The sequence below is a fragment of the Narcine bancroftii genome, chromosome 2 (assembly GCF_036971445.1).
Source record: "Narcine bancroftii isolate sNarBan1 chromosome 2, sNarBan1.hap1, whole genome shotgun sequence".
Taxonomy (NCBI): domain Eukaryota; kingdom Metazoa; phylum Chordata; class Chondrichthyes; order Torpediniformes; family Narcinidae; genus Narcine; species Narcine bancroftii.
Window position 1 is genome coordinate 58,966,707 of NC_091470.1, and position 16,359 is coordinate 58,983,065.

General features: G+C 46.2%; 1 protein-coding gene across 9 annotated transcripts in view; it reads right to left on the reverse strand.

Moving 5' to 3' along the window:
* Positions 1-16,359, reverse strand: part of mipol1 (mirror-image polydactyly 1) — a 263,763-nt gene that overhangs the window by 148,457 nt on the left and 98,947 nt on the right. The gene's annotated exons all lie outside the window — the stretch shown is intronic.

A 16,359-nucleotide genomic window follows, 5' to 3' on the forward strand; every position in this document is an offset into this window, starting at 1 on the left:
TTGTCGACACCAGGGCCCAGATCAGCATCATCCCAGCCACAGCCATCGAGTCTTGGAACCAGCCTCGAGGACCTTCCCTCCGTGCAGCCAATTTGATGGAGATCCGAACGTATGGAGACAAGAACGTCCACTTCCAGATCGGCCAGCGGAAGTTCTCGTGGAGGTTCACTGTTTCGTCCCATCCAACCGACATCCTGGGTGTCGACTTCCTCTTCATGCATGGACTCCTGGTCGACATTCGAGGTAGGCGACTGGTAGATGCCCCTACCTTCAAATCAGTTCGCCTCAAAGTCTACCGCACAGAGCAGCCGCAGATGGCCATGGTCAGCACGCCCAAAGACGAATTTCGGCGTATCCTGGACGAGTTCCCGTCCCTCCTCAAGCCGCAGTTCTCCGCCACCTTACCACGCCATGCGGTGTTTCATTACATTCCCACCATAGGTCCGCCAGTCCATGCCAAGGCACACCAGCTTCCGCCGGAGAAGATCCAGTTAGCGAAGGAAGAGTTCTTGCATCTGCAGGAGCTGGGGATCATTCGATGCTCCGACAGTCCTTGGGCCTCAGCACTTCACCTTGTCCCGAAAGCCTCAGACAGCTGGCGCCCCTGCAGAGATTATTGACAGCTTAATGATGTGACAGTACCTGACCGTTACCCAATCCCTCACATCCAGGACTTTATGGCCAACCTGCATAGCGTGAGGGTATTCTTCAAGGTCGACCTGGTGCGTGGGTATCACCAAATCCCGGTGCACCCTGAGGACATACCCAAAACAGCCATCATGACCCCCTTCGGCTTTTTCGAGATCCTACGCATGCCCAGATCTTCCAGCGCCATATGGACACAGTGGGCAGGTATTTGAATTTCATATTCATTTATCTGGACGACATCCTTGTTGCCAGCAGAGACCAGGCACAACACAAGTCTCACCCGCGCATCCTCCTCTCCCGACTGGCAAATTTCGGCCAAATGATCAATCCGGCCAAGTGCCAGTTTGGGAAAGAGTCCATGCAGTTCCTGGGCCATACCATTACGGCTGAAGGAGTCACACCTGCCGCTACGAAGGTTGCTGCAATCAGGGAGTTCCCATGCCCGGACACCTCAAGGGGCTACAGGAATTCGAGGGTATGGTCAATTTCTATAACCACTTCATTCCAGGTGCTGCGCGCATCATGCAGCCACTCTTCGCCCTCACCGTGGCCAAAGACAAGACACTCGCCTGGCCTCGAGAAGCCAGCAGGGCATTCGAAGCCATGAAAGATGCCCTCGCGAAGGCTACCCTGCTTGTCCATCCACACACTGACCTGAATATGGTGCTCTCCGTCAATGCCTCTGCCACAGCCGTCGGCACTGTCCTGGAGCAGCAGGTGAATGGACATTGAAAACCACTGGCATTTTTTAGCCAACTTCTTCGCCCGCCAGAGCGCAAGTGTAGCGCTTTCGATCGTGAGTTGCTGGGCATATACCTGGGGGTGTACAATTTCCGCTATGGAGGGGAGGCCTTTCACCATTTTTACCGATCACAAACCCCTTACTCAGGTGCTCGCTATGGCAAGAGATCCCTGTCTGCCCGCCAACAGTGTCACCTCTCCTTCGTGTCGGAGTTCACCACCGACATTGGGCACAAGGTGGGGAAGACAACGTAGTTGCCAACACACTCTCACAACCATTTGCGTGCTGACACCCGGCCTCGACTTCGACCAGCTCGCCCGGGACCAGAAGTCTGACGAGGAGACGCAGACCTTCAGGACTGCCATCATGGGCCTGCGGTTCCAGGACCTCCTGACTCCTCACGGTGAGGGCACCGTCCTGTGCGATGTCTCCATGGGCACCCTGCAATTAGTGGTTCCCCAGCAGTGGCACAGGCAAGTCTTCCACCATATCCATGACCTTTCCCACCTTTCTATCAGGTCCACGGTCCATATAGTGGCAGAACGTTTCATCTGGCATGGGCTTCGGAAGCAGATTGCAGACTGGGCCAGAACCTGAACCCATTGCCAGCTTTCCAAGGTATACAGGAACACCAGAGCGTCTGTACAAGATTTCAAACATGTCTGGGAAGGTTCAGCCACAAACATGTGGACATTGTCGGACCCTTACCCATTTCCCAAGGTAACTGTTACCTTTTCACAGTGGTAGACCGCACCACTCGTTGGCCTGAGGTGATCCTGATGCCAGATGCCTCCACGGACTCCTGCTCCTGAGCGCTTTTGAATGGTTGGATTGCCCGGTTCAGCGTCCCAAACCACCTCACCAGTGATCGGGGCGCTCAGTTCACCTCTGCGCTCTGGGCACAGCTTGCCAACAGGCTGGGGATCGAACTACATCACACCATGGCCTATCACCCACAGGCCAATGGGCTAGTCGAGGGATTGCACTGCCACCTTAAGTCGGCACTTATGGCCCGCCTCACCGGCCCCGACTGGGTGGACGAGCTGCCTTGGGTGCTCCTGGGCATCCGCTCGATACCCAAAGAAGATCTACAGGCGTCATCAGCCGAGTTAGTCTACGGTGCACTGCTAGCCCTACCTGGTGAGATCGTCAGCGCACCTCACAACCCCCAGCAGTCACTGCACGGTCTACTTCCCCACCTCCGGGCCCAGTTGGACTCCTTCACACCCCCTCCGCTGCCCAGCAATGGCACACGGGCCTCTTATGTCCCCAGCGAGCTGTACTCTGCAGAGTTCATTTTTATCAGGCGGGGCCCGTCCACCGCACCTCTACAAAGACCATACAAAGGGCCGTATAAAGTCATCCAGTGTTCAGGATCCACATTCATACTGGAGATCGGTGGTAAGAGGGAACTGTTTACGGTGGACAGGTTAAAGCCAGCCCACCTCAACCCCACCGAACTATTAGTTGTGATCCAACCCAAGAAGCAAGGCCGCCCGGCAAAAAAGGACATTGGTGCCGGTTCTGGTGGGGGGGCCTGTGTGGCGGTACACCATTAGGCAGGCCAATCGGCCCCACTTATCACGCACACGGCGGGGCAGCCGCCCAAATTGGCACCGTCGGGTGTTTCCTCCTGACCTCAGCACCGAGCTCAGAAGCCTGTGCTTGGCGACCCACATGACGCCTCGGTGACATCAGGGCCCCCCAGCGTGGTTCTCAGCCAGGTCTGGGCTGGGAGTATAAGACCAGCCAGGCAGCCTGCAATAAATCAGTTTTGCTCACTGAACTCAACCCGTTTGGTTGTGCGATCCTTCAGTTAGCAGTGTAGCCGCCGCTACAACATGTTTAACTTGAAACAGTGTGTTTTCTGGTCTGATATCAAGTAACATGCTTAGTTCTAGAAGAAAACGTAAAGGACTAGATTTATTTCAGATTGTGAACTTTACCAGCTTTTAAATTCCAGAAGGGATTTTGGAAACCTATTCTTTCTGATCTAGCAACAGCACTTGTCCTTGAATTGCACATGCAGCATAATAAAGGCTCTAAAGGTGTTTGATATGAACATTAACATTTGACACCAAGTCATATAAGCAGACAAGAGGCAATAAGCTTGTTCACAAAAGTTTATTTTTTAGAAGTGTCTCTAAAAAACAGAATAACAGAGATAAAACTTGGGGAAGAAATTTTGATTTCAAGAACCTAACAACTGAAAGTACAGCCAGTAATAATCTAAAGATAAACAAGGCACTTAAGAGGCCAGATGGGTGGGAAAGATGTTGCTTAACCAGGAACCAATGATGGATGGTGGGTGGAAAACACACAGCGGAAATTTGGATGATCTGAAGGTTTATTCAGAGGACAACTAGTATGACTGGCCAAGAGAGCATTAGAGAGAAAAAAAACAGACAAACATATTGATAGAATTTTAGTAGCAGAGAAGCTGTGGTAGGATTAGACTCAAGTAACAATGTATAAATGGAAAAAAAGACAGCTTTAGTATTAAGAAATTATGTCAAAGTTACAAACAATCTGACAAAATCTACATGAGCAGATAGACAGCAGATCTGAAAACTAAGAAATGGAGCTTATGGGGAATAAAGACAATAAATTGTTTTTATTTGGAAGGAAATTTCTGCTCAAATGAAAGAGGAAATTATACAATAAAAGACAGAATCCTTAAGAGCACTAAAGAATGAGGGAATCGAGGAAATTTTAACTGTTTAAGACTTTGGGTAGATCACATGTGGAACACTGTGTGTAGTTCTTCTGGTCACTGCAATCAAGGAGAATGTGAAGGTTCTGGAGAATGCTTTAGAGGTTCATCAGGATATTGCCTGGATTGGAATGTATTAGCATTCCAAGAGAGATTGGAAAAACTTGGGATGATTTACTCTGGGCTCTGAGTAGAAAATAACATTTTGAGGAGCATAGCTAGGGCAATAGTCAGAGGCTTTTATCCAGGGTGGAGAGGTCAAATGTGTGACAACAAGGGTTGAGTTGAGAAGGGGAAAGCTTAAAAGACATAGGTGAGCTATTTTTTTTACTCAGAGTTGGAAATGCCTGGGAGGTGTAGGAGCAGATACAAAAGCAATGCTGAAGAGGAACAGACAGCACACCAAATGCAAGACACAAGAGCATGACATAATGGAAGCATCACCTCCAAAGTTTTGTTTTAATTTTTTTTAATTACATACATCAATGTGTATTGTAAGCATTCTCAATTATTAGCTGTGCCATGCTTTTTGCAAATCATGCACTTGGACACCCAGATTGCTCTGCATCTTAGGGCTCTATAGGTACTCAATAAAAATATTCTTTCCAAATTGAACATTTTATGTTTTCTGAAATTAAAATCCATTTGTTAGGTATTTCTCCATACATTTAACTGATCTATACTGCATTTGTCTTACTATCCTACTTAGTGAATTCAACAAATTTAGTTCCACATGAACATATACTATCTTCTCATCAAGAGAGTCTATCTTTGTCTCCATTGAAAGTTTCTTTCCCCCATACATGATTTCCCAACACCACTGCAACTGAATCTTCCACATGCTCTTCAACTTCTTTTGTCATTTCCCTAGGTAAAGGAATAATTTAAAGTCATCAATTAACATATGAGCAGGTCTTTGGTATGTACAAGGAGGGCAGGATGTCAGGTGTAATTCCATGTTCTAACAGAGAGAAAATGCAATACTGACAGTATCTGAGATCCAGATTAAATTTTAGTCCATTGACCTGTGCGGCAGTAAAATAAATTCCAACACCACCAATGACACCATTAAGTGAAAATACAAGGAAGAGGGTAGAGAGAGGCTCCTCTGTGTCTTAAATGATACTTAGATTGTCCTCATTTCAACCTGGCATTGAACTAGTTTTTAATCTCATTCCATCCAGCACAGGAAAGGGCCTGCAAGAAGCATCTTCTTTGGCTTGGCTTCGCGGACGAAGATTTATGGAGGGGGTAAAAAGTCCACGTCAGCTGCAGGCTCGTTTGTGGCTGACAAGTCCGATGCGGGACAGGCAGACACGATTGCAGCGGTTGCAGGGGAAAATTGGTTGGTTGGGGTTGGGTGTTGGGTTTTTCCTCCTTTGCCTTTTGTCAGTGAGGTGGGCTCTGCGGTCTTCTTCAAAGGAGGTTGCTGCCCGCCAAACTGTGAGGCGCCAAGATGCACGGTTTGAGGCGTTATCAGCCCACTGGCGGTGGTCAATGTGGCAGGCACCAAGAGATTTCTTTAGGCAGTCCTTGTACCTTTTCTTTGGTGCACCTCTGTCACGGTGGCCAGTGGAGAGCTCGCCATATAACACGATCTTGGGAAGGCGATGGTCCTCCATTCTGGAGACGTGACCCATCCAGCGCAGCTGGATCTTCAGCAGCGTGGACTCGATGCTGTCGACCTCTGCCATCTTGAGTACTTCGACGTTAGGGATGTAAGCGCTCCAATGGATGTTGAGGATGGAGCAGAGACAACGCTGGTGGAAGCGTTCTAGGAGCCGTAGGTAGTGCCGGTAGAGGACCCATGATTCGGAGCCGAGCAGGAGGGTGGGTATGACAACGGCTCTGTATTCGCTTATCTTTGTGAGGTTTTTCAGTTGGTTGTTTTTCCAGACTCTTTTGTGTAGTCTTCCAAAGGCGCTATTTGCCTTGGCGAGTCTGTTGTCTATCTCATTGTCGATCCTTGCATCTGATGAAATGGTGCAGCCGAGTTAGGTCTCTTCAATCTGAGGCGCTTGCAAGCTCACACCAAGACACAAGAGAAACTTGTCCGAGAACTACTCTTTGCAGACGATGCCACTTTAGTTGCCCATTCAGAGCCTGCTCTTCAGCGCTTGACGTCCTGCTTTGCGGAAACTGCCAAAATGTTTGGCCTGGAAGTCAGCCTGAAGAAAACTGAGGTCCTCCATCAGCCAGCTCCCCACCATGACTACCAGCCCCCTCACATCTCCATCGGGCACACAAAACTCAAAACGGTCAACCAGTTTTCCTATCGCAAGAAGCATAACACTTGTTGGATGGGATCATAAATGGAATTAATGCATTAGCATTTGTTATGCATCCATATATGCACAGGAGAAAAAAAACATGAAAAATTAAAATATATACCACGACATTCCATGGTGTAATTTTAAGCTTCATGAGTCAAATTGAAAGCAAGGGAAAACAAGTGCAGGACGCAGAAATGGGAGTGTGGTGGAACACGGCATTGCATATACTCTGTCTGTCTGCCTCTGACTCTGCAACTCCTCCCCATAAGATTCCCTAATAAAGGTTGAACCACCCTAGTCTCCTCCCTTCATATCAGCCTTGGAACTGGACAAGCAGCATGTGAAGATGTGTCTGTGTTTTAGGTTATTAAAGTCTTTAATCACTTGCTTCAAGTCTGCTTTCAGTTATCGTTCGTGCTACAGGGAGATACGGGGGAGGAAAGGATGGGGTAAAGGAGTGAGGGTCAGGCCGAGAAGAAAGAGGGAGGATCAGGTCGAGAGGCGAGGATCAGGTTAGGGTGGAGGGTCAGGTCAAGGAGGTCGTCGAGAGGGGGGGGAGGGTCGTCTAGGGGGGGGAGGCTCTGGTCGAGAGGGGTGAGGCTCCAGTTGAGAGGGGGGAGGCTCCGGTCGAGTGGGAGAGGCTCCGATCGAGGGGGGAGGCTCAGGTCGAGGCTCAGGTCAAGGGGGGAGAGAGAGATGGGGGGAAGGAGAGAGAGAGAGAGAGAGAGCGAGAGAGAGAGAGAGAGAGAGAGAGAGAGAGAGAGAGAGAGAGGAATGGGTTCGGAGAGAGAGAGGAGGGGGAGGTGAAGGGAGAGATGAGGGGTAGGCGGAGGGAGACAGGGGTGGTGGAGAGATATAGGGAAGCGGAGACAGGGGGCGGAGGGAGAGACATGAGGGGCGGATGGAGAGAGAGAGACGAGGGGGGGCAGAGAGGGAAACGAGAGGGGGCGGAGAGAGAGAGAGAGAGATGAGGGGGCGGTGAGAGAGACAAGGGGGCAGCGAGAGAGACAAGGGGGCAGCGAGAGAGACGGGGGGCGGAGAGAGACGAGAAGGAGCGGAGAGAGAGACGAGGGGGGTGGAGAGAGAGACGAGGGGGGCGGAGAGAGAGACGAGGGGGGTGGAGAGAGAGACGAGGGGGGTGGAGAGAGACGATAGGGGGCGGAGAGACAAGAGGGGGCAGAGAGAGAGAGACGAGAGGGGGCGGAGAGACGAGAGGGGGGTGGAGAGAGAGAGAGCGAGACAAGGGGGGGTGGAGAGAGAGATGAGAAAGGGGCAGAGAGAGACAAAAGGGAGGCAAGAGGGAGGAAGAGAGAGATGAGAGACAGGGAGAGAGTGGAGAGGGAGGAAGAGTGTGGTGATGTAACCACTACACTGGTGCACTCCTACCATTCTACTGCAGGGGGACACCACTATACTTGCAGGTAGGTAAACTAGGAGGCTGGGCCCACCTGACGGCTGTCAATCACAAGCCCCTTTGGCAACATTCAGACACATGGAGCCAGGCATATACTGAGACCTGGTGTGTACAAGTTTAATCTAATTAAAGCCTGTTGTACAGTTTGTGGACACAGCGTCAGAATTATTCATGCAGCAGCGCTTACAATTTAATTAGCTTAAAATTAAAGGACCATGGAGAAGTTCCTCACCATCAAGAGGCTGGAAATTGACCCTCAACATCTTAGGTTCTACCATACTTGGAGATCTGGAAGCCTGCATTAGTGGCCATCATCCACACACAGGCTGAGGTCATCAATAGAAACCAAAAAAAATCTCATGATACTTCGAACCAAGCTGGGCCCACACGTTTTCCAGGCTATTCGAGACAGCACGGATTTCAAACCAGCAATGGTTATCCTGGAAGGAATGTACCGACCATTGATGAACATACTCTACAGCCGATACCTGCTCAGCATCAGGGTACAGCAGCCAGGTGAGACAGCAGACAGTTTCCTGGGGCCACTGCGAAAGTTAGCATGCCCATGCATAATTGAAGCTGGGGTGATTGTTAGAGAGGTAGAGCGACTCTTCCAAGATGTATGTGTGCAAGGGCTGGACCATGGAGGTGGTCAGCTCACTACATAGAGGTCTTTGATGCTTGCCTCCCTCATCCTCCAGCCTGGCCGACGACGACCACAATAGTCGCTGAGAGGCCCCATGTGGAAGAGAAGATCGCTGCTGTTGATGCAGTCCACCACTCTAAGTACTGAGGGTCACGGTGTGGGTCGGACAGGTGCTCCTAAAAGAACTGCCCCGCGAGGAACTCACATTGCTCCCAATCTGGCAAGAAAAGCCACTTCATTAAAGTATACTGTTACGAGCCCAGAGGAGCTTAAAACCCAGCAGTAATAGATATTCATCAAGACAAATGGTTACTTAAACAAAAGTTGCTTTTAATTATCTTTAAACATGAAAACAGAATCACACTTTAACATCACTATGGACTTAACTAATCTAACTTAACCCCTTATAATTCTAAGTGGACATGTATGTAATGTCTGTGTAAGTTCAGAAAAGTTCTTTGGTTCACAGTCATTCCTCCAAGTTCACTGGTTGCGGGCAATTCTTATACTGTGCACAGAATTTAACATTTATAAAATTCACCAGGCTTTGGTGCTTGAAAGGTAAATAGTTACCGCTCAGGAAGGTTCTTGTTGGTTTTCAGAAAGAGATTCATTGTGCTCTGACACCCACAACTCATTCCTTTTTTAATCAGCCACTTCAGTGTCTTGCTGAAGAAACTTTCCCCCTCAGGGTTTTCCAGATGATAACCTCTTTCTTTCTTTCAGGTCACCATAGAGTTCCTTTTTGTTTTTTTTATTTCACGTGAAACATTAGACAGCCAGTCCTCTCTTCTTGAATGGACCACAAGGGCTTTGATCAGGATGAACTAAGTACTCACAACCCGTCTTCCAAATGGGGTTTTCCACAAACGACAGCTTGTCCTGTTCCAGCTGTAGAACTGATTTCTGTCTGCCTGTCTCTCTCTCTCTTTCTCTCTCTCAGAGAGAAATCCTGTTTGACTCTCTCTGCTTGCAAAACCACAGCAAGTTCTACTCCAGAAAGAATGCGGCTCCGACAAGTTCTTTAATCTGTTGCCATTTTGTAAACAATAATCCATTAGTGAAGTCTCTTGGGCACTCTTGACTCTCTGGGTGCCCCTACGTGTGAATGCTGGGTAGCACCATTACTCCACCCGCCACTTCTGCCTGCACCAATGACATCACTTATGGCCTGGCCGTCCAACAGCGCCACCACCATGTGCTCACCACGGGTGCTACCATCTTTCACCGCCTAACTTCAGCCTGTATCCATGACATCACTTGTGCCTGCATTAATGACATCACGTCCGGCCACCTTGCTGGACCATGCCAATGCCATTTATGTATCCTATGTGCCGTCATCATGAGCCAGCCAACCCCCAACCACCCAACTCGCCGACCAAATGATGAGGTCGATAAAACTGTGCACTCATTGCATTCCATGGTCCTATAGTCATCCACTGGCTGCTACTCGCCACAACCACTGGGGAGCAGTGCTTCAGACCCTGAGGCAGTCCTAGCATCCACCACGCTAATGGAGTACATTCCCCACAGGCTCAGGTTCTCAATGATGGACATTGCTGTCAATGGGAAGGTAATAAAATGCCTGTTTGATAGCGGTAGTACTGAGAGCTTTGTGCACCCAAATGTGGTCCGTACGCTGAAACTCAAAGTATACCCAGCCAACTTTGCTTCACTTTCGTGTTCCAGGACCACTCCATCATGGCACTAGGGTGCTGCTCAGTGAACTTGACAGTGGGAGGTGAACAGGCTGCTGGTCATGCCCAAGCGTGGTTTCCCAGTTATCTTAGGACTGGACCTCCAGTGTCTCCTCCACAGCCTTACCCTTGCCTTTGGTGGCTCACTCCTTCCCCCCCCCCCACCTCACCATCAACAGCACAAAGTTCAGCGACACCCCCAGTCCACCTACGGGCTCTCCACCCTACGGGTGCCCGCTCCCTCCATCCAACTAACCGACGCTAGACTGCAAACCTATAGTGGCTGAGCAGGCGCTACTGTGTGGCCTTTATCAAGGCTGAGGTGAGACTTCTTCTAGCAGAAAGAGTTATAGAGCCAAGCACCAGCCCCTAGAGAGCCCAGGTCCTTGTCGTAAAAAGGGGAAGCAATCTCAGGATGGTCATCAATTATAGTCAGACCATCAACCAGCACACCCACTGCCCCGCATTGCTGACATGGTCAACGAGATAGCCCAGTACAGGGTTTTCTCCACGAAGTCGACCTACCCCATCCATGCCCAGGTTAAACCTTATACAGCCTTTGAGGCAGACGGGTGTCTCTACCAGATCTGCCAGGTCCCGTTTGGGGTCACAAATGGAGTCTCCGTGTTTCAGCAGAAGAGGGAACGCATGCTAGACCAACACAACATAAGAGCGACTTTCCTGCACCTGGACAATATCACCATCTGCAGTCATGACCAGCAGGACCATGATGCCTAGCTGGAGAGATTTCTCCAGACAGCAGAGGCCCTGCACCTCACCTACAACAGGGCGTGTTCCGTACCACCCATCTCGCCATCCTGGGGTGCATCATGGAACATGGTGTCATCAGTCCTGACCCCAAATGCATGTGCCCCCTATTGGAGCTTCCCCTCCCCAACATGCTTACGGCCCTCTGCAGGTGCCTAAGGCTCTTCTCTTACTACTTCAGTGGGTCATCTGCTTCTCAGACAAGGTCCACCCATTGGTCCAAATCACCACCTTTCCCGACCCCAATGAGGCACAAGCAGCCTTTGCCTATGCCAGACAGGACATCGCCAACACCACAATGCATGCCTTGGATGAGACCACCTCATTCCAGGTGATAGCCTCACCGGGCTGCTTCAGCCTTTGGGGCAGCTCTCTGCAGCTCAAAATGTGGAAGAGCAAATGCCATCTTCCCTACCCATAATCCTTCATGCACCTGGAACTGTTTTGGGAAGCACAGAGTGATTCCAGCTGCTTGGGGGATTATGGGTAGGGAAGATAGCCATTGGTCTGCCGCGTATTTATGATAGGTGGCGCTATGCCACCAATCACCCTGCCTCCATTGGCTCCAGAGGGTGCTACAAGGCGCCTCTCGATATGAATGTGATGCTGGGGCAGCCTTTTTGAGCTAGTCTCTGAAAGGTAAGTTTTAAGTTTTTGATCCGCACTTGTAGCCAGCCTCCAGACAGAAGCCTGACATGAAATGGCCTAGAGAAATTAGAGGGAGGGAGGGAGGATGAGAAAGAGACAGGAGGGAGGGAAAGAGAGAGTCGGGAGGGAGGGTGAGAGAGAGTCGAGTGGGAGGACAAGAGTCGAGTGGGAGGGCGAGAGAGAGTCGCGTGGGAGGGCGAGAGAGAGTCGCGTGGGAGGGAGAGTCGCGTGGGAGGGAGAGAGAGTCACGTGGGAGGGAGAGAAAGAGTCGCATGGGAGGGAGAGAAAAAGTCGAGTGGGAGGGAGAGAAAAAGTCAAGTGGGAGGGAGAAGCCGAGTTTTTTTAACTCTGCTTTTTGGTCTTCAAAAGCATCTTGAGAGTTCATATTTCACGTTGATCATATTTGCTTCAGCTGGTTTTGGTCTTGACATAGATAGCTTCTTCAATCAGTTGACAGCTAAAGACACAGTTATTGGGTCATGCAATGTTGAACAGGAATTTCAGCCCAATTCGTTAAAATTTTTGTTCTAATGGTGATGAGGAGAAAACCTTGAATTCTGTTCTACTCTCTGATCTGAGATTACAGACTTTCCATTGACTATATTTCTCTGTAATACACTTAAATTCTCACATCAATTTGCAGAGAAATTCCATCCCAATTTGTTAGTCAACCTCAGTATCTTTCACAGTCAGGGTTCAACTCTAATTTCTGCCTCATCTGTGCAACTGTCAAAAACAGTTTTATATCACTGCAAAACAATTACAGAACCTCCATATGTTGCAGCAGTAGAAATTAATAGATGCTACTCTCAAAAAACATCAAATGTTCAAATCACAACCTGGCTCCAATGACACGCACATTTAGAAAATTCAAGATACAGCAATTATAAATTAATGAACCATATCAAATCACCAGTAACAATGAAATCCTGATATTATTTCATGGGCTACTTGTACACAAACATTTGTGCAGATGTCTGAAATTTCTTTTTTTTTGAAACAGAGGATTAAACATATTTATTTTTGTTGTCACTGAGTACAAATGCCACAAAAGCAAATAGATGCATTAATCATTTATATACTCACATCCCAAAGTTCTTAAAAATATTTGCATTCCAACATCACAAATTGCAAGGTAAAACTGAAAAGTATTTAACATGGATCAATACAACACAGAAACAGACCCTTTTTTCCATCTAGTCTGTGCTGAACTATTATTTAGCCAAGTCCCATAGACCTGCACCCAGAGCATACCCCACTCATCCATGTAATTTCTCTTTAACGTTGGTCAAAACTGCATCCCTCACTTCTGCTGGCAGCTCCTTCCACACTCTCACCACCCTCTCAGTGAAGAAGTTCCCCCCAATGTTCCCCTTAAATATTTCACCTTTCACCCTTAACCCATGTCCTCTTGTTCTTATCTCAACCAACCTCAGAGGAAAAATCTATTTATCCTATTTCTATGCCTTAGAATCAGGTATAACTCAATTTTCCTCATTTTTTTGAAGGTCCGGGGAATAAAGTCCTTACATTCAATCTTTCTTTGTAACTCAACAACTCAAATCCTGGGATCATCCTTACATTTTTTTTCTCAGCACTCTTTCAATTTTATTGATATATTTCCCATTAACTGTATACAATACTTGAAATTTGGCCTCACCAACATCTTGTATAATATCAATATAACATCTCAACTCCTGAACTCAGTGCTTTGATTTATAAAGGTCTATGTACTAGAAGCTCTCTTTATGTCTCTATCTACTTCTGATGCCATAAATCATCTGATTTGCACTCCATAAACTGCAAGGAGAGTATCTAATAAAAGCAGAGCTTTTATTATAGCATAATTCAATCTCAAACAATGGAGATAATTAGAATAATATTATTTGTGGTAATCAATCATTCTAAATATTAAATCTTGCCCACCAAAAAATTAACAGTATATGCTATAAGGATCAGAGAAATCCAAAATTTAATACAAGATTGATGATGTAGTGGTGAAAGGTAGTAATGAAACAATGTGAGAACAACAAGTTTGTTCTCAAAATCAGCAAGATCAATGAGCTTATTGTTAATTTTAGGAAGGGGATTGGGAGGGACCATGCACTTGTCCTCATTAATTGGAGGTATAGAGGTTAGTATCCTGAAGTTCCTGGGAGTCCTATATCAAAGACGTCTCCTGAAATCAACACGTCGAGGCAACAGTGAAGACACGCCAATATCCATAAATTCAAAGAAATCTGAGGAGGTTACTCTATGAAATTTCAACTGTGGAAAGTATACTGACTGGTTGCATCTCAGCCCAGTTTGGTAATTCGAGTGCCCAGGAATGCAGAAGGTAGCAAACATGGCCAAGTCCATCACAGGCTCCAATTTCCCCTCCATGAAGACATGCATGTGAGGTGTTGCCTCTACATGGGCAGCCAACATCATAAATGACCCCCATCACTCTGATCACAACCTCTTCTCACTGCTATCTTTGGGCAGAAGATACAGATGCCTGATGATCAGCACCTCCAGGCTTAACAAAGTTTCTCTCCAGTGGTTATCAGGTTCTTGAATCTTCCCTTGTTACACTCATCATGGTCTGCTCTTATGCACTGTTACAACATCACTTTTTTTTCCCCCAAGTACTATGGAAACTGTGAATATTAATAATTCTATCTTTTGCATCCTCTCTTAATTTAATGTATACTATAGTAGTTCTCTTTTTTACACAAAGTATCTGTTTGACTGCAGCAAGAATTATGTATAATTTATATGACAATAAACTCATTATAATTATCTTTATTATGATAGTGGCACATCAGATCTGTTGTCTGGCGCCATTACCGTCAATTAACAACTTTCAACTGATGTAATTGGCATATCAGGTGTGTAAAGGTTACAACGTGTTTTTGATTCTTAGTTAATTTTAAGAAAGACTATTGTTTGTAGTGTTACCATAGTGACTATAACATAGTATGTCGTAATATCTGTGCAGACTAGGAGCTTGCATTTCATTTTTCAACGAACTATGAAGGAGACGTGAGCACGAGATTTTATTTGAATTCGTCTTATTTCTGCTTGTATATCTCTTCGAAGTTAAATATTGTTTTTTTTAATACAGTATATGCTTTGTCTATTATTCATGGTTATGAAAATCATAATGCGAAGTTTTGCAAAATATTTATCTGTTTTATCAACGAATTAAAGCTACATAAAGCTGCATTTACAAAGTTTGGTTTATTGGATTAAAAAGATAGTAATTTTGAATATTGTAGCCCATGTTTCCTTGAAGATGTCACTTTTTAAAATTAGGAAATTAGAAATTTTGAAATTAGAATCTGGAAAATGTCATCTATAAGGTGCACATACATCAGTCTTAGCTGAAGAATGAGACTCTCCCATTCAATGAAGTTTATCCATCTTCCTTCAAATGGTTATGTTTATTGTTGACCCTTCCCTTACAATTGCTCCATCCTGAATGAGACTGGTTTCCTCCCTTACCAATCAGACTCCCTTTGAGCTCCCCGATTTAGAATTAGGATGGCCATTCCACAGGAGGACGTGGTCAGAGGTGATCACATATCATCGTAAATTGTTGAGGAACAAAATTATGCAGTTATTTAAATACATTACTATTAAATAATGGCCAATTGCACAACCTCACCCTTTTAGTTTATCCTTTGAAGGAACGTGGCATTAAAATGTAACGATTGATTTTGCCACTTTTTCTATGTTCAAAACACTGCAATAATTATTATGCAGAATTAATAATCATTCAAAACAGCTATTTATCATTGAAACCCCAATTGTAATGTGTAAATGGGCATCTAAAACTATGCATTTCCATTCACACCTTTTATACTGTACAGATAGTTCCATTTTTTTTTGCAGAATCCTAGAGGCCTGAATTTTTCTTCACACAAAAGGTTAGTGAGAAAAATGGGCAACATGGTTAGTGTAGCAGTTAGCTCATTGCTGTTACAGTGCCAGCGATTGGGACTGGGGTTCAAATCAAATTGGGTGTAATTGGACGGCACAGGCTGTGGGCTGAAAGGGCTTGTTACCGTGCTGTATGTCTAAATTAAAGAATTTAAATGGCACCACACAAAACATTAAAGATTATTTTTAATTTACAGATATTATTCTGTTTTCCTCAATCCTTGGCTTAACCTTTTCATTCCTTACTTTTGAGCAGAAAGTAAAAATAGAGCTGATTAAAACAGAAATAAAAATAAAGCTTTGGAGCTAAACACTGAAACCTAGTGTATGATAAGAAGCGAGAGAAATATAATTTAAATTCAATCTCTTTATAAGTCTCAGTAGTTAGAGGACAAAAATAATTAAATGCGGCGTAGCAGTCAGCACAAAGCCGATACTGCAGCAGTGAATGGGATGGAGGTTTAAATCCCACGCTGTCTGTAAGGAGTTTGTATGTTCTCCCAAGGTCTGTGTGGGTTTTCTCCGAGGACTCCGGTTGCCTCCCACTGTTTGAAACGTACCAGAGGTATAGGTTAATTGGGTGCAATTGGGCGGCACGAACTCGGCCGAAGTGGCCTGTTACCACGTTGTACGTCTAAATTTAAAATTTAAAAATTAAATTTGAACTACAAAAGCATGTCTTCAATATATATTGTATAGGCTAGTAGTTTGGTAAGAATAGGCTCAGTTGTAGATATGTGCCAATGCAACCAAAGGATGCTGTCCATGATGCTTTGAACCACCTAAAACAATAAGCAATGTTTGAACTGCTGGATGAAGGGTAAAGGCACTAGTAATCATTATTCTCCCATGTTGACTCAAGGCCTTCCAACAAAACAAACAA